Source organism: Salmo salar, chromosome ssa26, assembly GCF_905237065.1.
Source record: "Salmo salar chromosome ssa26, Ssal_v3.1, whole genome shotgun sequence".
Taxonomy (NCBI): Eukaryota; Metazoa; Chordata; class Actinopteri; order Salmoniformes; family Salmonidae; genus Salmo; species Salmo salar.
In genome coordinates, this window is record NC_059467.1 from 38266401 (window position 1) to 38285545 (window position 19145).

The following is a 19145-nucleotide window of genomic DNA, read 5'->3' on the forward strand; positions in this document are numbered from 1 at the left end:
TAGTCCAGGTCTGGGAGGAGATCCCTCAGGAGACCATCCGCCACCTCATCAGGAGCATGCCCAGGCGTTGTAGGGAGGTCATACAGGCACGTGGAGGCCACACACACTACTGAGCCTCATTTTGTTTTAAGGACATTACATCAAAGTTGGATCAGCCTGTAGTGTGGTTTTCCACTTTAATTTTGAGTGTGACTCCAAATCCAGACCTCCATGGGTTGATAATTTGGATTTCCATTGATTATTTTTGTGTGATTTTTTTTCTCATCACATTCAACTATGTAAAGAAAAAAGTCTTTAATAAGATTATTTCTTTCATTCAGATCTAGGATGTGTTGTTTAAGTGTTCCCTTTATTTTTTGGAGCAGTATATTTTGTCCCCTCATCAATCTACACACAATACCCAATAATGACAAAGCAAAAACAAGTTTTTCGATTTTTCTTTTGCAAATGTATTACAAATAAACAGAAATACTTTATTTACATAAGTATTCAGACCCTTTGCTATGAGACTCGAAATTGAGATCAAGTGCATCCTGTTTCCATTGATCATCCTTGAGATGTTTCTACAACTTGATTGGAGTCCAAATGTGGTAAATTCAATTGATTGGACATGACTTGGAAAGGCACACACCTGTCTATATAAGTTTGACAGTGCAGTTGACAGTGCATGCCAGAGCAAAAACCAAGCCATGATGTCAAAGCAATTGTCCGTAGAGCTCCGAGACAGGATTATGTCCAGACACAGATCTGGGGAAGGGTACCAAAACATTTCTGCAGCATTGATGGTCCCCAACCTGACAGAGCTTGAGAGGATCTGCAGACAAGAATGGGAGAAACTCCCCAAATACAGATGTACCAAGCTTGTACTGTCATACCCAAGAGGACTCGAGGCTGTAATAGCTGCCAAAGGTGCTGAATACTTACGTACATTTGATATATCAGTTATTTAAAAAAAATCTAAAAACCTGTTCTTGTTTTGTCATTATGGGTTATATTGTGTAGATTGATGAGGGGAAAAAACAATTTAATCAATTTTAGAATAATGCTGTAATGTAACAATATATGGAAAAAGTGAAGTTGTCTGAATACTTTCTGAATGCACTGTAAGTGCCTCATGAGTTTAGAAAAACTTTCGAACCCTATCATAACTCTAAATGTTGTTTTATTCCTTTGTTTGTGTTTTTACAGTATTTCTACTGTATTATCAACAGTAAAATACTGTAAAACACACCATACTGCAGCATACTGTAAATTATGGTGCTTTGTGGGAAGATGTTGTGGGTGGGGGAAAATTGCTGTATTTCAAATGGTACTGTAATTCAGCACTGGACCATATTTTTTCAGCGGCAAAAACCTTTTGACCACAAGTGATTGCATGGTATTTTGTTTCCATCTCATTATTTTGAGGAGTGCCTTATAAGAGGTTATATTTGTTACACCCGTTAGTGAGAGTGCTGTTCCAATTGAACTCATATGTAGTTCTAATGGTTGAGCATTTTGCCATGTCCTTTTGGTCTGTTTTGCTCTGTAGTCGCTGCCTGTTTGGAAGCCTTTGTTAAGGCCTCTAGAAGTGCAAGTGATATAAAACACAACATATTCATTGATATGCTGTAATGTGTAAAAACATTACCAAACACTCAACCTACTGTGAAATACAAACCCCAACTCCCATCAATGAATTGCATTCATTAATTCATTAATTTAATCATTCATTACAATTACAGTAGCATTAACTTTTTACAGTATAATACAGTCAATTTTACGGTATTGTACTGTGTCATTACACAGTATATGCTTTGATACTGTATTTAGATTAGAGTTGATGTACTGCAATATCAAATACACTACAGTAACTAACTTATCACGAGCTGCCTTTAAATAACTGTCAAATTCACAGCAATTCGTTTACAGTGTAGGTCATATACATACTTGGAAAGTTATGTTTTAGTGTTTACCTAACATGAAAATGTCCAGTTTTTAATTGAGTTTCAGTAATGTTTCATTTACAGTATGTCAAACTTCAAAGAGAAGATCTCCAGAACATAATTCAACATGATTTGCCTGAGTACATTGATTGAAATGAAGAAAAGATCTCAACTAGTATACTTTTTTTTGGCAGCGACTGAGCACTTCATCACAAGCTGCCCCGGGAACAGAAAGTTCATTCATAAACAATTACGAGTCAAACCCCTGGAGATTACAGCAAAAGTGAAAGTTGAAAACATACCGCCTAGGTTTAGTTCAGAACACCTCAGCTTACACTATGACAAATATGAGGTTGTGGAAGACGTTGTAATGACTGAAGAGGACCAATCTGCAATCATCACCTTTCAAGATCCGAAAGGTAAGTTATTAGTATACAGTATGCCTTGGAAAAATGCATATTTTAAAATGATGTATTAACAAATATTTATTGTCTTTTAGCTGTTGACAGAATCCTAAAACAGCAACATAAAAAGATGAAAGTTTTCCCATTTTATGAATCTCTGGGAACGGCCCTGTATGGCAAAGATAGACCCACATTGAAACTCCCTGCTGCCTTCACTGAGAACATTGACCAGGCCATTTGGAGATACCTTTCTGACAAGCAAGGAGTTGCAGAGACCATCCACAAGAATATGGCTGATCACTTCTGCAAAGTAGACTTTCAACAACCTACCGTCCAGTTAAGCCCTCTGCCTTCTCTACTCCAGCAGAAGGATGTCGAAGCCAATCACATCAACAAGTGGAAGACCACTGCCAAGGCTGTCTTCATTCAAGCCTTGTCTAAATTCAAGTCCTTAGAGCTCCAGATCCAGGCCAACGCATGGGAAGCTTATGAACGTGCAATACACAAGGAGATGTCAGGGGAAGCAGTGGTTGTAGTTTCTGATAAGCCTAGAGGTATTGTGAAAGTGGTGGGATTGGAAGAAGATGTGGATAGGCTCAAACAAACATTAAATGGGATAATGGACAGGATTGCCAACAGCATTGAGAGGGAGAAGACGGGAATAACAGAGGAGTTCCCACTGCCGCTCTCTACCTACCATATACTTTTGCAAGACGGCCTACAGGACAAAATTGCAGGTGAATTTCCAGAGCTGAAAATGACGTACAATCATCAGAACCAGAGTGTAATCTTATTTGGCTTGACACAAGAGGTTTTGGGTGCTAACAGGAAGTTTATGGAAGGAGGGATGGCAATGAAACGGAGGAGGGTGCAATTAGACAACTATGTCTTTGAGTTTCTGCAGAAGAACAATGAGGGAGTTGAGAATCAGCTTACCAGTTCCCTTTTCACCTCACAAGGGATTAATGCAGGACTAGAACTAGAAAGAAAGGGAGTACAGCTCCTGGCTGTCTCAGAGGAGGTTCTGAGTGAAGCAGAAAACCAACTAGATACCATTTTGATTTCACAATACATCGATGTTGAAGACTCTAATGTCCTGAAGATGTCAGAGTGGCAAGACCTTGTCACTGATTTGGAGAAAGCTTTCAACACTCCATCAAAGAAATTCATCATCAGGACACCTGGTGTAAATCCAAGTCTACAAGTGGTAATATCTGGCTATAAGCAAACTGTTGATTCAGTCCGGAAAAAACTTGATGACTACTTATGTAAGAATGCTCCAGTTGATGAAACTCTTGAGGTCTAAGGCCATTGTCAAATTCATCGAGGAACACAACAAAAATGCTTGGTACGATAAGTTTAAAGACACAGTGAAAGTGTCTTTCAAAGATAAGGACATTTGCCTTAGTGGCATCAGGGTTTATGTCAAGGACTGCATGGACTTATTTCAAAACTTGATATCCTCAACATCCTTTGATATCTTGAGAGTCTCCAAGCCTGGCGGAAGGAAGTTCTTCCAGGAAAAGGAGTCCATGTGTGTTGAAGAAGTCTTGAGACAGACAGGCTGTGTGGTCCATCTGGTTGAAAAGGATGACCAGACGGTCCAGGCTATGGAGGACACAGATCAGAAGGGGTTTGGGAGCCAAGGAAAAAGTCTTCAGCAACATAATCATCCAACTTTCTCGACACAGAACCAGCATAGACGGATTCAGAGCAGGGATGATTCTGACAGAGTGCAGACCAAAGAGGGGTTGACAATCATCCTGATGAAAGGGAACATCCAGGAGGCCACGGTAAACTATCACTATTGTGCCCTTTTCCTGGCTTTTGTCTCAGTTGTCTTAGTTCATTCTTCATTCAATTTAGATTCAATAAAAACAGGATATACAGTATCAGAGATTACCCTTTGGGCACTTAAATGTCATACACTAATAATTGTCATTGAACAGCTCATTTAAAACCAGACATTAACTATGCAGTGCAACTAAAAGATCTATAGCATATTTGTATTTGTCTGTTACAGACTCAGGTGGTTGTGAACACAGTGGGTCTAGACCTGCTACTTCATAGCGGAGCGGTCTCGAATGCCATCCTAAAAGCTGCCGGACCCCGACTTCAAGACCTGATAAACGAACAGGGGACCGCTGGCAGTGCTGCTGCAGGAGCAGTCATCATCACAGATGGCTGCAACCTTAAGAGCAAGCTGGTGTTTCATACCATTGCCCCTAAGTGGGATCAAGGGAAAGGTGCAGCACAGAAGGTAGAAAGCTGTCCACATATCTCACTGACTTCTTAGATCAAATAAAACATACTGCCAAATGCTGCTATAACCTTTCCAAGGTAAGTGGGTCATTTTGAACAGCCTATTCTTGTCTCAGTCAATTTGTATCATACATTTTTTAATTTGTCCAATTCAATATTTTGAAAGGAACCCAGTCTGTTTCCAGCACAGTATGGCCAAACGTGGAAGTCCTAAATGGCTTAGTGGTGGACAAAATCGTAAAAACCTACAGTGCCTGGTCCAATAATTACCAATTAGAACACATTTGCTACAATTTCTTTATAAAGGTAACATAAAACAAACATCTTGTGCCTGACATCCCACAGTTGTTGAGTGGAATTGTGGAGGAATGCCTGGGGAAGGCAGAGCAGCAGAGACTAGTCTCGATGACCTTCCCTGCCATCGGTACAGGAAACCTATGCTTCCCCAAGGATCTGGTGGCTTCACTTATGCTGGATCAAGTCCTCAAGTTCAGCAGTAAGAAGAAGCACAAACACTTGAAGGAGGTTGTGATTATCCTCCACCCAGGTGATCCAGATACTATCCAGGTATGGAAAGCGGAAAAACATGCAATACTGTCAAAATAAGCTTTTAATGCCTTAGACTAAATATCTGCCTAGAGTCTAAGGGCCCAGGGCTGGGTTTCTAAGCGAACATGTGGAATTGTTTTAAAATGGTCACCGTCATACCAAGGATCATTTAGCTATTTGATTTAGAATTTTAGGACCCCTCTAGTATAAAAAAATATAAAACAATAATTTTATGAAACATTGAATTTGGCCTTGCTGCTATTAGCCCATAGAAATAACAGATTAGTAAATGGAAAAATATGCTGAACGAAAATATAAACGCAACACGCAACAATTTCAAAGATTTTACTGAGTTACAGTTCATATAATGAAATCAGTCAATTTAAATAAATTCATCATGCCCTAGTCGATGGATTTCAGATGACTGGGCAGGGGTGCAGCCATATGTGGGCTTAGGAGGGCATAGGCCCACCCACTTGGCAGCCAGGCCCATCCACTGGGGAGTCAGGCCCAGCCAATCAGAATGAGTTTTTCCCCACAAAAGGGCTTTATTACAGACAGAAACACTCCTCAGCATCCCAGACGACCCCACATGTAGAGGTCCTGGGCTAGCGTGGTTACAAGTGGTCTGCGGTTGTGAGGCCGGTTGGACGTCCTGCCAAATTCTCTAAAACGACATTGGAGGTAGTTTATGGTAGAGAAATTAACATTGTATTCTCTGGCAACAGCTCTGGTGGACATTCCTGCAGTCAGCATGCCAATTGCATGCTCCCTCAAAACGTGAGACATGTGGCTTTGTGCTGTGTGACAAAACTGCACAATTTAAATTGGCCTTTTATTGTCCCAAGCATAAGATGCACCTGTGTAATGATCATGCTGTTTAATCAGCTTCTTGATATGCCACACTTGCAGGTGTAACGGCTGTCTTTAGAGAGAGTGGACCAAAATGCAGCGGAGTTAGTGTTCGTCATATATTTAATGATCAAACGGACACTATACAATACAAAACAATAAACAGACAACCAAAACAGTCCTGTCACGTTTAACACAGTAACAAGAACAATTACCCACAAACCCCAAAGGAAAAGTAGGCTACTTATGTGTGACTCCCAATCAGCAATAACCCTCTACAGCTGTGCCTGATTGGAAGCCACACGGCCAAAATAAACGAAACAAACCAACCTACACACTTCTCTTCTGCCACGTCCTGACCCAACTACACCCTCTACTGGTCAGGACGTGACAGTACCCCCCCCCTCAAAGGTGCAAACCCCGAATGCACCTACACCGAAACAACAAAAAATCCCCCCAATTTTTTTTCTCCCCCCTTAAACAATAAGGGAGGGAAGGGAGGGTGGCTGCCGTCAATGACGGCACTGTGCTACACCCCCCCTCCCCAACGCACCTAACCTGGAGGTGGATCAGGTGCGGGACGTGGCCTCCGCTGCACCCTTGGCGTCGCCCACTTAGGTTGCGCCCCTGGCCGCACCGGAGGACTGGTGGCCAACCCTGGTTGCGCCCGGCTGGCGGGCGACTCTGGTTGCGCCCGGCTGGCGGGCGACTCTGGCTGCGCCGGAGGACAGGCGGGCCACTCTGGCTGCGCCGGAGGACAGGCGGGCCACTCTGGCTGCGCTGGAGGACAGGCGGGCCACTCTGGCTGCGCCGGAGGACAGGCGGGCCACTCTGGCTGCGCCGGAGGACAGGCGGGCCACTCTGGCAGATCCGGCACGGCGGGCCACTCTGGCAGATCCGGCTCAGGATTCACCAGGCTGGGGAGACATGAAGGAGGCCTGGTCTGAGGAGGCGGCACAGGAAAGACCAGGGTGGAGGGATCCACCGGAGGACTGGTCCTTGGAGGAGGCACAGGACGAACCAGGATGGGGAGACCCACTGGATGACTGGTCCGAGAAGGAGGCACGGGCTTGACCAGGATAGGGAGACCCACTGGAGGACTGGTCCGTGGAGGAGGCACGGGCTTGACCAGGATGGGAAGACATGCAGGAGGCCTGGTTCTGGGCGTAGGCACAGGCCGTGCAGGGCTGGGAAGACATGCAGGAGGCCTGTTTCTGGGCGCAGGCACAGTCTTCACCAGACAACCAGCACGCACCTCAGGACGAGTATGGAGAGCTGCCTCAGGTGACATCATTTCAACGACACGCTCCGTAGGGCGAATGCCGTGCCTTATGCACCAAACCTGCAGCTCTCTCATCTCTCTCTCCTTTAATCTCCCCATTAACTCCTTCACAGTCTCTGCCTCGTACCCCTCGCTCACCTCCAATGTCAACCCGACTGGCTCTGGTTCCGACCTCGGCTCCGCTGACTGTCCCGTGTGCCCCCCCAAAAAAATATTATTGGGGCTGCCTCTCGTGCTTGTTGCACTCTCTCTCCTCATAATATCGCCTCTCCTCTCTCGCCACTTCAATCTCCCACTGCGGGAGGCGATACTCCCCAGCCTGAGTCCATGGTCCCTCTCCGTCCAGTATCTGTTCCCATGTCCATGAGTCCATCAAGCTGTTCTCCTGTTGCTCCTTCCTCCTCCGCTGCTTGGTCCTGGTTTGGTGGGTAATTCTGTAACGGCTGTCTTTAAAGAGAGTGGACCAAAATGCAGCGGAGTTAGTGTTCGTCATATATTTAATGATCCAACGGACACTATACAATACAAAACAATAAACAGACAACCAAAACAGTCCTGTCACGTTTAACACAGTAACAAGAACAATTACCCACAAACCCCAAAGGAAAAGTAGGCTACTTATGTGTGACTCCCAATCAGAAAATTGCAATAACCCTCTACAGCTGTGCCTGATTGGAAGCCACACGGCCAAAATAAACGAAACAAACCAACCTACACACTTCTCTTCTGCCACGTCCTGACCCGACTACACCCTCTACTGGTCAGGACGTGACAGCAGGGTACTTTCTAAATGTTATCCGTTATAGTTACAAGTTACCAGTCTGAAATTGTAATCAGTAATGTAATTTTGGGATTACACAAACTCAGTAACGTATTCTGATTACATTCCGTTACTTTTAGATTACTTTCCACTTAAGAAGCATTAGAAGAAGACAAAAATGTATGTTACCAATTGAACGACATCCATTGCAGGATAAATCAATGTTAAAGTGTACATAGCTGGCCTTATATGGATGTTAAATTTTACTTTATGGGTTGGTTATGTAGGCTTCTTCTAACCCATCATGTTCTACTACATATAATAATACGATTCAATTATATCTTTACATTAAAAACCAAAGTCCATCAGAATTCCAGTCATTCCAATAAATGTTATACCCCTTGATCTTCAAGAATAGGACTTGGAAATATGGAGGTATAGTTTAGCCAAATTGTTTAACCTGAGCATGACCCCAAAACTAAGGACTTATTAGCCAGTCCTACTGATTGGGCTCATTGATTCGAGTTGAAAAATAAATGCTGCACTCATGGAATGGCATGCTTTGCCAAGAGTGTGCAAAGGTGTCCTCAAGGCAAAAGGGTGGCTACTTTGAAGAATCTAAAATCTAAAATATATTTTGATTTGTTTAAAGCTTTTTTGGTTACTACATGATTCATTATGTGTTATTTCATAGTTTTGATGTCTTCACTATTATTCTACAATGTAGAAAATAGTAAAAATAAAGAAAAACCCTTGAATGAGTAGGTGTGTCCAAACTTTTGACTGGTACTGTATATATCATTTATAAGTAAAAAAAATGTATGTAGCAACTACAGATTTCCCCTTTAAGTCTATCAAAAGTGTGCAAGTTTGAGCATGTGTCCATTAGGCCTATGAATTAAAATGAGCAATAAAAGCCCCGCTTTTATTCCATAGGCTTAGATCCGCATTACGCAGCTGTTGCAAGAGCGCATTTTTCACTGTCTGTCCACTGGTTTCAAAAACAATGATTGATAGGCAGCTTAAACTCCTTGAATTCAACCATTATTGGGTTCTAATACGCATTTAGATTTGTGAACAGCCATCCACAACAACCACAATCCGTAAGGCGCAAATAGCTAAATGAGAGAGCAGCAGTGTGATTCAAATCAATGTGCTATGTACAATTGAAGTCAGGAGTTTACATACACCTTAGCCAAATACATTTAAACTCAGTTGTTCACAATTCCTGACATTTAATCCTAATAAAAATTGCCCTGTCTTAGGTCAGTGAGGATCACCACTTTATTTTAAGAATGTGAAATGTCAGAGTAATAGTAGAGAGAATGATTATTTCAGCTTTTATTTCTTTCATCACATTCCCAGTGGGTCAGACGTTTACATACACTCAATTAGTATTTGGTAGCATTGCCTTTAAATTGTTAAACTTGGGTGAAATGTTTCAGGTAGCCTTCCACAAGCTTCCCACAATAAGTTGGGTGAATTTTGGCCCATTCCTCCTGACAGAGCTGGTGTAACTGAGTCAGGTTTGTAGGCCTCCTTGCCCGCACACACTTTTTCAGTTCTGCCCACAAATTTTCTATAGGATTGAGGTCAGGGCTTTGTGATGGCCACTCCAATACCTTGACTTTGTTGTCCTTAAGCCATTTTTCCACAACTTTGGAAGTATGCTTGGTGTCATTGTCCATTTGGAAGACCCATTTGCGACCAAGCTTTAACTTCCTGACTGATGTCTTGAGATGTTGCTTCAATATATCCACATAATTTTCCTTCGTCATGATGCCATCTATTTTGTGAAGTGCAACAGTCCCTCCTGCAGCAAAGCACCCCCACAACATGATGTTGCCACCCCCGTGCTTCACGGTTGGGATGGTGTTCTGTGGCTTGCAAGCCTCCCCCTTTTTCCTCCAAACATAACGACGGTCATTATGGCCAAACAGTTCTATTTTTGTTTCATCAGAGACATTTCTCCAAAAAGTATGATCTTTGTCCCCATGTGCAGTTGCAAACCGTAGTCCGGCTTTTTTATGGCGGTTTGGAGCAGTGGCTTCTTCCTTGCTGAGCGGCTTTTCAGGTTATGTCGATATAGGACTCGTTTTACCGTGGATATAGATACTTTTGTACCTGTTTCCTCTAGCATCTTCACAAGGTCCTTTGCTGTTGTTCTGGGATTGATTTGCACTTTTCGCACCAAGGTATGTTCATCTCTAAGAGACAGAAGGTGTCTCCTTCCTGAGCGGCATGACGGCTGTGTGGTCCCATGGTGTTTATACTTGCGTACTATTGTTCGTACAGATGAACGTGGTACCTTCAGGCATTTGGAAATTGCTCCCAAGGATGAACCAGATTTGTGGAGGTCTACAATTTTTTTCTGAGGTCTTGGCTGATTTCTTTTGATTTTCCCATGATGTCAAGCAAAAAAGCACTGAGTTTAAAGGTAGGCCTTGAAATACATTCACAAGTACACCTCCAATTGACTCATATTCTCTAATTTTCCAAGCTGTTTAAAGGCACAGTCAACTTAGTGCATGTAAACTTCTGACCCACTGGAATTGTGATACAGTGAATTATAAGTTAAATAATCTGTCTGTAAACAATTGTTGTAAAAATTACTTGTGTCATGCACAAAGTAGATGTCCTCACCGACTTGCCAAAACTATAGTTTGTTAACAAGAAATATGTGGAGTGGTTGAAAAACGAGTTTTAATGACTCCAAACTAAGTGTATGTAAACTTCCGACTTCAACTGTAGATATCAATAATAAGTGATATCCATTTCCCCGTTGACTACACCACTACTGTCATCCTTACCTCCAAGCGTTTATTCAAGTTGGATCATCTTTGGATGCCAACAGCAGTAGCACCATTGGAATACATAGCTTGGACTGTAGCCTACAAAAGCCTATTCCTGCTCTTTTCCCGCAACCCATCAAACACATTTCATGTGTCATCATAGTGGTCAGACTGGCTTGTGGTCAGACTCGCTCAGGTGGAACAAACTTAAACTTGCACCTTTTTTCAATGCTGATTTGAATGTCATTGAGAAAACAGAGAAAGTTAAAGATTTTTTCACAAACATCCTTTCTGATTAAAAGTAATCCTCGAAGTAATCATCTAGTTTTTCAAAAGTATCGGTAATCTGATTATAATATGTTTATGTTTGCTGGTAACGTAATGGATTTCAGTTACCTTTTTACATGTAATCCGTTACTCCCCAACCCTGCACACCTGTCAGGTAGATTGATTATATTGGCAAAGGAGAAATGCTCACTAACAGGGATGTAAACAAATGTGTTGTTCTGGGTGTGTAAGGGAGGCGAGAGTAGCTTGTGGTAACAGGCGCGCTTTATTACGTTCCAACAAACGACAGCACAGAATACACTAAACGTGCCAAAACACGGAACATTAATTAAAAATTCAGGCGCATGGTAAATTCCCACATAACATACAACAATTTCACACAAAGACATAGAGGGGAACAGAGGACTAAATCCATGCAGTGTGATTAGGGAATGAAAACCAGGTGTGTATGGAACAAGACAAAACAAATGGAAATATGAAAAATGGAGCAGCGATGCCTAGAAAGCCGGTGATGTCGATCACTGAACGCCGCCCGAACAAGGAGAGGAGCCGACTTCGGCGGAAGTCGTGACAGTACCCCCCCTTGACGTGCGGCTCCAGCGGCGCGCCGACACCGGCCTCGGTGAAACACCCTCAGCAGTTCGGGGTCCAACACATCTGCAACCGGGACCCAGCACCTCTCCTCCGGACCGTACCATTCCCACTCCACGAGATACTGAAGGCCCCCTGCCTGACGTCTCGAATTCAGGATGGAACGAACGGAGTACGCCGGGGCCCCCTCGATGTCCAGAGGGGGCGGAGGATCCTCCCGCACCTCAGATTCCTGGAGCGGACCAGCCACCACTAGCCTGAGGAGAGACACATGGAACAAGGGGTTAATATGGTAGTCAGAGGGAAGCTGTAATCTGTAACACACCTCGTTCACCCTCCTCAGGACTTTGAATGGCCCCACAAACCGCGGACCCAGCTTCCGGCAGCCAGACCCGGTCTCACTGAGGTGATGGTCCACGCTGGTCTTTTGGCGAAGCGCGGCTCGCTGAAGGTGACCATGGGCAGCCTCCCATGTCTCCTCCGCGCGCCGGAACCAGTCGTCCACCGCAGGAGCCTCGGTCTGACCCTGATGCCACGGCGCCAGAACCGGCTGGTACCCCAATACGCACTGAAAGGGGGATAGGTTAGTGGAGGAGTGGCGAAGCGAGTTTTGCCCCATCTCGGCCCAGGTCATGAATGCCGCCCACTCCCCCGGCCGGTCCTGGCAATAGGACCGCAGAAACCTGCCCACATCCTGGTTGACTCTCTCTACCTGCCCGTTACTCTTGGGGTGAAAACCCGAGGCAAGGCTGATCGGGACCCCCAGATGCTCCATGAACGGCTTCCAGACTCTCAACGTGAACTGGGGACCCCGATCAGACACTATATCCTCAGGAACCCCGTAGTGCCAGAAGACGTGAGTAAACAGGGCTTCCGCAGTCTGTAGGGCCATAGGAAGAGCGAGGAGACGACAGGACTTAGAGAAACGATCCACAACGACCAGGATCGTAGTGTTTCCCTGTGAAAGAGGAAGATCTGTTAAAAAATCCACCGACAGGTGTGACCAAGGTCGTTGTGGAACGGGTAAGGGGTGTAACTTACCTCTGGGCAGGTGTCTCGGAGCCTTACACTGGGCACACACCGAGCAGGAGGAAACATAAACCGTCACGTCCTTAGCCAAGGTGGGCCACCAGTACTTCCCAGTCAGACAGCGCACCATCTGACCGATCCCCGGATGACCAGAGGAGGGTGACGTGTGGGCCCAAGAGATCAACTGGTCACGGACAGCAGACGGAACATACATACGCCCGACGGGACACTGAAGGGGAGCGGGTTCTGTACGCAACGCCTGCTCAATGTCCGCATCCAGCTCCCACATGACCGGCGCTACCAGGCAAGAGGCCGGGAGTATGGGAGTCTGATCCATGGGCCGCTCCTCTGTGTCATACAGCCAGGACAGTGCATCTGCCTTCATATTCTGGGAACCTGGTCTGTAGGACAGGGTAAACATAAAACGGGTAAAGAACATGGCCCACCTTGCCTGACGAGGATTCAGTCTCCTTGCTGCCCGGGTGTACTCCAGGTTGCGGTGGTCAGTCCAGGGTGTTTAGCCCCATCAAGCCAATGTCTCCACGCCTTCAACGCTTTAACCACAGCTAACAACTCCCGGTCCCCCACATCATAGTTACGCTCCGCTGGGCTGAGCTTCTTCGAGAAGACAGCACAGGAGCAGAGTTTCGGTGGAATACCCGAGCGCTGTGAGAGCACAGCTCCAATCCCAGCCTCGGACGCGTCCACCTCCACTATGAACGCCAAAAAGGGATCAGGATGGGCCAGCACGGGAGCCGAAGTAAACAGAGCTCTCAGCCTCCCAAAAGCCCTGTCCGCTTCAGCTGACCACTGCAACCTTACTGGACCCCCCTTCAGTAGTGAGGTAATGGGAGCAGCCACCTGGCCAAAACCCCGGATAAATCTCCGGTAGTAATTGGCAAACCCTAAAAATTGCTGCACCTCCTTTACCGTGGTGGGAGTCGGCCAATTACGCACGGCTGCAATGCGGTCACTCTCCATCACCACCCCTGATGTGGAAATGCGATACCCTAGGAAGGAGATGGCCTGCTGAAAGAACAAGCATTTCTCTGCCTTGACGTACAGGTCATGCTCCAACAGTCGTCCAAGTACCCTGCGCACCAAGGACACATGCTCAGCACGTGTAGTGGAGTATATCAGAATGTCATCGATATACGCCACTACACCCTGCCCGTGCAGGTCCCTGAAAATCTCGTCTACAAAGGATTGGAAAACTGATGGAGCATTCATCAACCCGTATGGCATGACGAGGTACTCATAATGCCCTGAGGTGGTACTAAACGCTGTCTTCCACTCGTCTCCCTCCCGGATATGCACCAGGTTATACGCACTCCTGAGATCCAGTTTTCGTGAAGAAGTGCGCCCCATGCATTGACTCAATCGCCGTGGAGATAAGAGGTAGTGGGTAACTATACCTCACCGTGATTTGATTGAGACCTCTATAGTCAATGCACGGGCATAGACCTCCATACTTCTTCTTCACAAAAAAGAAACTAGAGGAGGCGGGTGAAGTGGAGGACCGAATGTACCCCTGACCAGGGATTCAGAGACATATGTCTCCATAGTCACCTTCTCCGCTTGCGACAGGGGATACACGTGACTCCTGGGAAGCGCAGCGTCTGCCAGGAGATTTATCGCACCATCCCCCCGTTGATGAGGTGGTAATTGAGTCGCTTTCTTTTTACAGAAGGCGAGAGCCAAATCGGCATATTCTGTGGGGTTGCGCACGGTGGATACCTGGTCTGGACTTTCCACCGTGGTAGCACCAACGGAAACTCCTACACACCTCCCCGAGCACTCTCCCGACCACCGCGTGAGAGCCCTCTGTTGCCAGGAAATAGTGGGGTTATGATTAGCCAACCAGGGAAGGCATAGTACCACAGGAAATGCAGGACAGTCAATGAGGAAGAGACTGATCTTCTCCTCGTGACCCCCTGCGTCTCCATGGACATGGAGATGGTGGCCTCCATGATTGGCCCAGACCCTAATGGTCGACTATCCAGAGCGTGAACCAGAAAAGGTCTAACTACAGGAATAATGGGGATACCTAAACTAAGGGCTAACGCTCTGTCTATAAAACTTCCAGCTGCGCCTGAATCGACAAATGCCTTATGCTGGGAATGCGGGGAAAACTCAGGGAAACAAACAGGTACAAACAGGTGGTCAACAGAGGACTCTGGATGAGTGTGGTGCAGACTCACCTGGGGTGATGCCAGAGTGCCCTGCCTTTCGCCTCGACTCCCAGAGGGACCGACACGGCACCGACCGGCAGTGTGCCCTCTGCGGCCACAGATGGTGCATGTGATGGCCCCTTCTCCAGCCTCCCCTACGCGCAGCCCCTCCTAACTCCATGGGCACCGGAGCGGGGATGCTGGAAGATGGCACCGACAGAGCCCCCTCTGGGATGCTGGAAGATGGCACCGACAGAGCCCCCTCGCAGGCTGCACCGATAGTGGACGATGAGGGCCCTGTCGTTCCAGCCTGCTCCGGCAGCCAAGGTCCGGAATTCCTGGGCGCTCCTCGTCCCCTGCCTCAAATGGAAGAGCCATTCCCCCGCCGCTCTACCCTTCAGGTGGATGGTCGAAGACAGCCCGGAAGCTACGGGTGAACTCCTCGAAGTGGTCCAACGCCGCGTCTCCTTCTCCCCACACGGCGTTTGCCCACTCCAGAGCTCTCCCCAAGAGACATGAGATGAGGGCAGACACTCTCTCCCTTCCTGAGGGAGCTGGGTGCACAGTGGCCAGGTAGTGGTCCAGTTGTAACAGGAATCCCTGGCACTGTGCTGCCGTCCCATCATACTCCCTGGGAAGGGAGAGACGCATCCCACTGGGACTGGCTCCGGACGGGACGGGTAGAGGTGACCCCGGTTGCACTGGTCGAGGCACTGGAGAGACCTCCTGTCTCTCCCAGCGGTCCATAGTCTGGCCAACGCGATCCATTATGGCACCAAGATGATGTAACATAGCCGAATGTTCCTGGACGCGCTCCTCGACTCCTCTAACCGGGGTCCCTGCTCCTGCTGACTCCATGGGTGGTGTGAAATTCTGTTATGGGTGTGTAAGGGAGGCGAAGTCAGGTGCAGGAGAGTAGCGTGTGGTAACAGGCGAGCTCTATTCCGTTCCAACAAACGACAGCACAGAATACACTAAACGTGCCAAAACATGGAACATGAATAAAAATACAGGCGCGTGGTAAATTCCCACATAACATACAACAATTTCACACAAAGACATGGAGGGGAACAGAGGACTAAATACATGCAGTGTGATTAGGGAATGAAAACCAGGTGTGTATGGAACAAGACAAAACAAATGGAAATATGAAAAATGGAGCAGCGATGGCTAGAAAGCTGGTGACGTCGATCGCCGAACGCCGCCCAAACAAGGAGAGGAGCTGACTTCAGCGGAAGTCGTGACATTTGTGCACAACATTTGAGAGAAATAAGCTTTTTGTACGTATGGAAAATTTTGGGGATTTTTTATTTCAGCTCATGAAACATGGGACCAACACTTTACATGTTGTGTTTATAGTTTTGTTCAGTCTAAATCAGAAGGGAGTATGTTTTGATGTGTCTGTCATATCTGATAGATATAAGAAAGCTCAGGAAAATTATTATATATTTTTTACAGTGGAAATGCCCTATTCACTACCATTCATTTTTCGGCTCGGTACCGGGTTACCTTCAGACGGGTCCTGTGACACTTGTGGGGGTCATACCGCAGAACTGATAACGCCATCATGTTCATGAGAGTCTCATTTTTCCATAGACATGTTTTTGTTGGAAGACTCGTTTTCGGGATATCTCCTGGTCTGACAAACACCGCTGTAGCTCTGCAACCTTCCACCTCAGATGCGGATATACATTATCTCTAGCTTAAACAGTGTCGGTCCCTCTGGGAGATATTATGCTAATTCACTTTCTACAGGGGGTGGACATTAATCACTGATTATAACTGATTAGGAAGTCCTAGCCAAGCATTAGCACACCTGACACACAAAGAGTAATTGCATCAGGTGTGCTAGTGCTGGGTAAGAACAAACCCCTGTGGGTCCTCAGGACCAGGATTGAATAACATTGATAGCCAGGATATATTGGTAAGCATTGTCTAGAGAGGAGGATCGAGTTGGTTCTAGCAGATTGATTTATGATTTTCTGTTTAGTATTTTTAAAGGCTTTAGATTTTATTTTCAGGCATTCTCTGATGAATTTAACAAGAGGTTCACAACCAAGTCTGCAACTTCAGGTGGCTCAGCAGCGGTGTCTACTCAGAAGATTAAAGGTATGTTAACAAATGATGGTTTCCCCCAATATACTGTATGACGGTGCCATGTTGAAAGTCACTGAGCTCTTCAGTAAGGCCATTCTACTGCCAATGTTTGTCTATGGAGATTGCATGGCGGTGTGCCTGATTTTATACACCTGTCACCAACGGGTTTGGCTGAAAAAGCTGAATCCTGTAACGTAACAAAATGTGGAAAAAGTCAAGGGGTCTGAATACTTTCTGAATGCACTGTAATTGAGGGATCTTAACATTAAAACTAGATAGGTACATTGTTGCTATAAACCTTTCAAATTTTTGTATTTGTGTCACAAATCCCATTCAAGTCATTGTGCCAATATTTGCATGTCAGTGTTCGTGAGAGTCTCAGCTTTCCATAGTAGGGTCATATTAGTTTGTAGCTCAAACCATTTGGACTTTACGGACGGGTAAAGTCCAAATGGGACGGTTTTCGGGATTACTCCAGGGGCTGTATCCGCAGTGTCTCAGAAAAGGTCCTAGAAATCCTATTAAAACCTGTTTTAAGACAAAAAAAATCTCAGAGTAGGTTTTAGGATGATGTTAAGATACTGCTCAGACAAACTCTGTTCCAGGAGTAAAATCAACTCATAAAAGTTTATCTCAGCTGGTAATCACAACAATTTGAGGTACCAGAAAGGAAAGAGAGTGATTACGCTCATTAACCAATCGCAATGAGTTATTGCCAGCTGTGAACTCTTTAGCACGCTTCAGACAACCACGGTGAATGTGACTGTACATCAAATGTTGCAATTGTATAAGGAAATAAGCAAACAGGAAACCACTCACCCAGAGGCGGCGCTCCTAGTGGCCGGAGACTTTAATGCAGGGAAACTTAAATCAGTTCTAACTCATCAACATGTTAAATGTGCAACCAGAGGGAAAAAAATTCTAGATCACCTGTACTCCACACACAGAGACGCGTACAAAGCTCTCCCTCGCTCTCCATTTGGTAAATCCGACCACAACTCTATCCTCCTGATTCCTGCTTACAAACAAAAATTAAAGCAAGAAGCACCAGTGACTCGGCCTATAAAAAGTGGTCAGATGAAGCAGATGCTAAACTACAGGACTGTTTTGCCATCACAGACTGGAACATGTTCCGGGATTCTTCCGATGGCATTGAGGACTACACCACATCAGTCACTGGCTTTATCAATAAGTTCATCGAGGACGTCGTCCCCACAGTGACTGTACGTACATACCCCAACCAGAAGCCATGGATTACAGGCAACATTCACACTGAGCTAAAGGGTAGACCTGCCGCTTTCAAGGTGCGGGACTCTAACCCGGAAGCTTACAAGAAATCCTGCTATGCCCTCTGACGACCCATCAAACAGGCAAAGCGTCAATACAGGGCTAAGTTTGAATCATACTACACCGGCTCCGATGCTCGTCTTATGTGGCAGGGCTTGCAAACTATTACAGACTACAAAGGGAAGCACAGCCGCGAGCTGCCCAGTGACACGAGCCTACCAGACGAGCTAAATCACTTCTATGCTCGCTCGAGGCAAGCAACACTGAGGCATGCTTGAGAGCATCAGGTGTTCCAGACGACTGTGTGATCACGCTCTCTGTAGCCGACGTGAGTAAGACCTTTAAACAGGTCAACATACACAAGGCTGCGGGGCCAGATGGATTACCAGGACGTGTGCTCCGGGCATGTGCTGACCAACTGACAGGTGTCTTAACTGGCAGGTGTCTTCACTGACATTTTCAACATGTCCCTGATTGAGTCTGTAATACCAACATGTTTCAAGCAGACCACCATAGTTCCTGTGCCCAAGAACACAAAGGCAACCTGCCTAAATGACTACAGACCCGTAGCACTCATGTCCGTAGCCATGAAGTGCTTTGAAAGGTTGGTAATGGCTCACATCAACACCATTATCCCAGAAACCATAGACCCACTCCAATTTGCATACCGCCCAAACAGATCCACAGATGATGCAATCTCTATTGCACTCCACACTGCCCTTTCCCACCTGGACAAAAGGAACACTTATGTGAGAATGCTATTCATTGACTACAGCTCAGCGTTCAACACCACAGTACCCTCAAAGCTCATCACTAAGCTAAGGATCCTGGGACTAAACACCTCCCTCTGCAACTG

The 19145-nt window shown here is 45.9% G+C and overlaps 1 pseudogene; it reads left to right on the forward strand.

Annotated features, from left to right (window-relative positions):
* LOC123723937 (protein mono-ADP-ribosyltransferase PARP14-like) overlaps positions 1 to 19145 on the forward strand; it is a 54277-nt pseudogene that overhangs the window by 22302 nt on the left and 12830 nt on the right.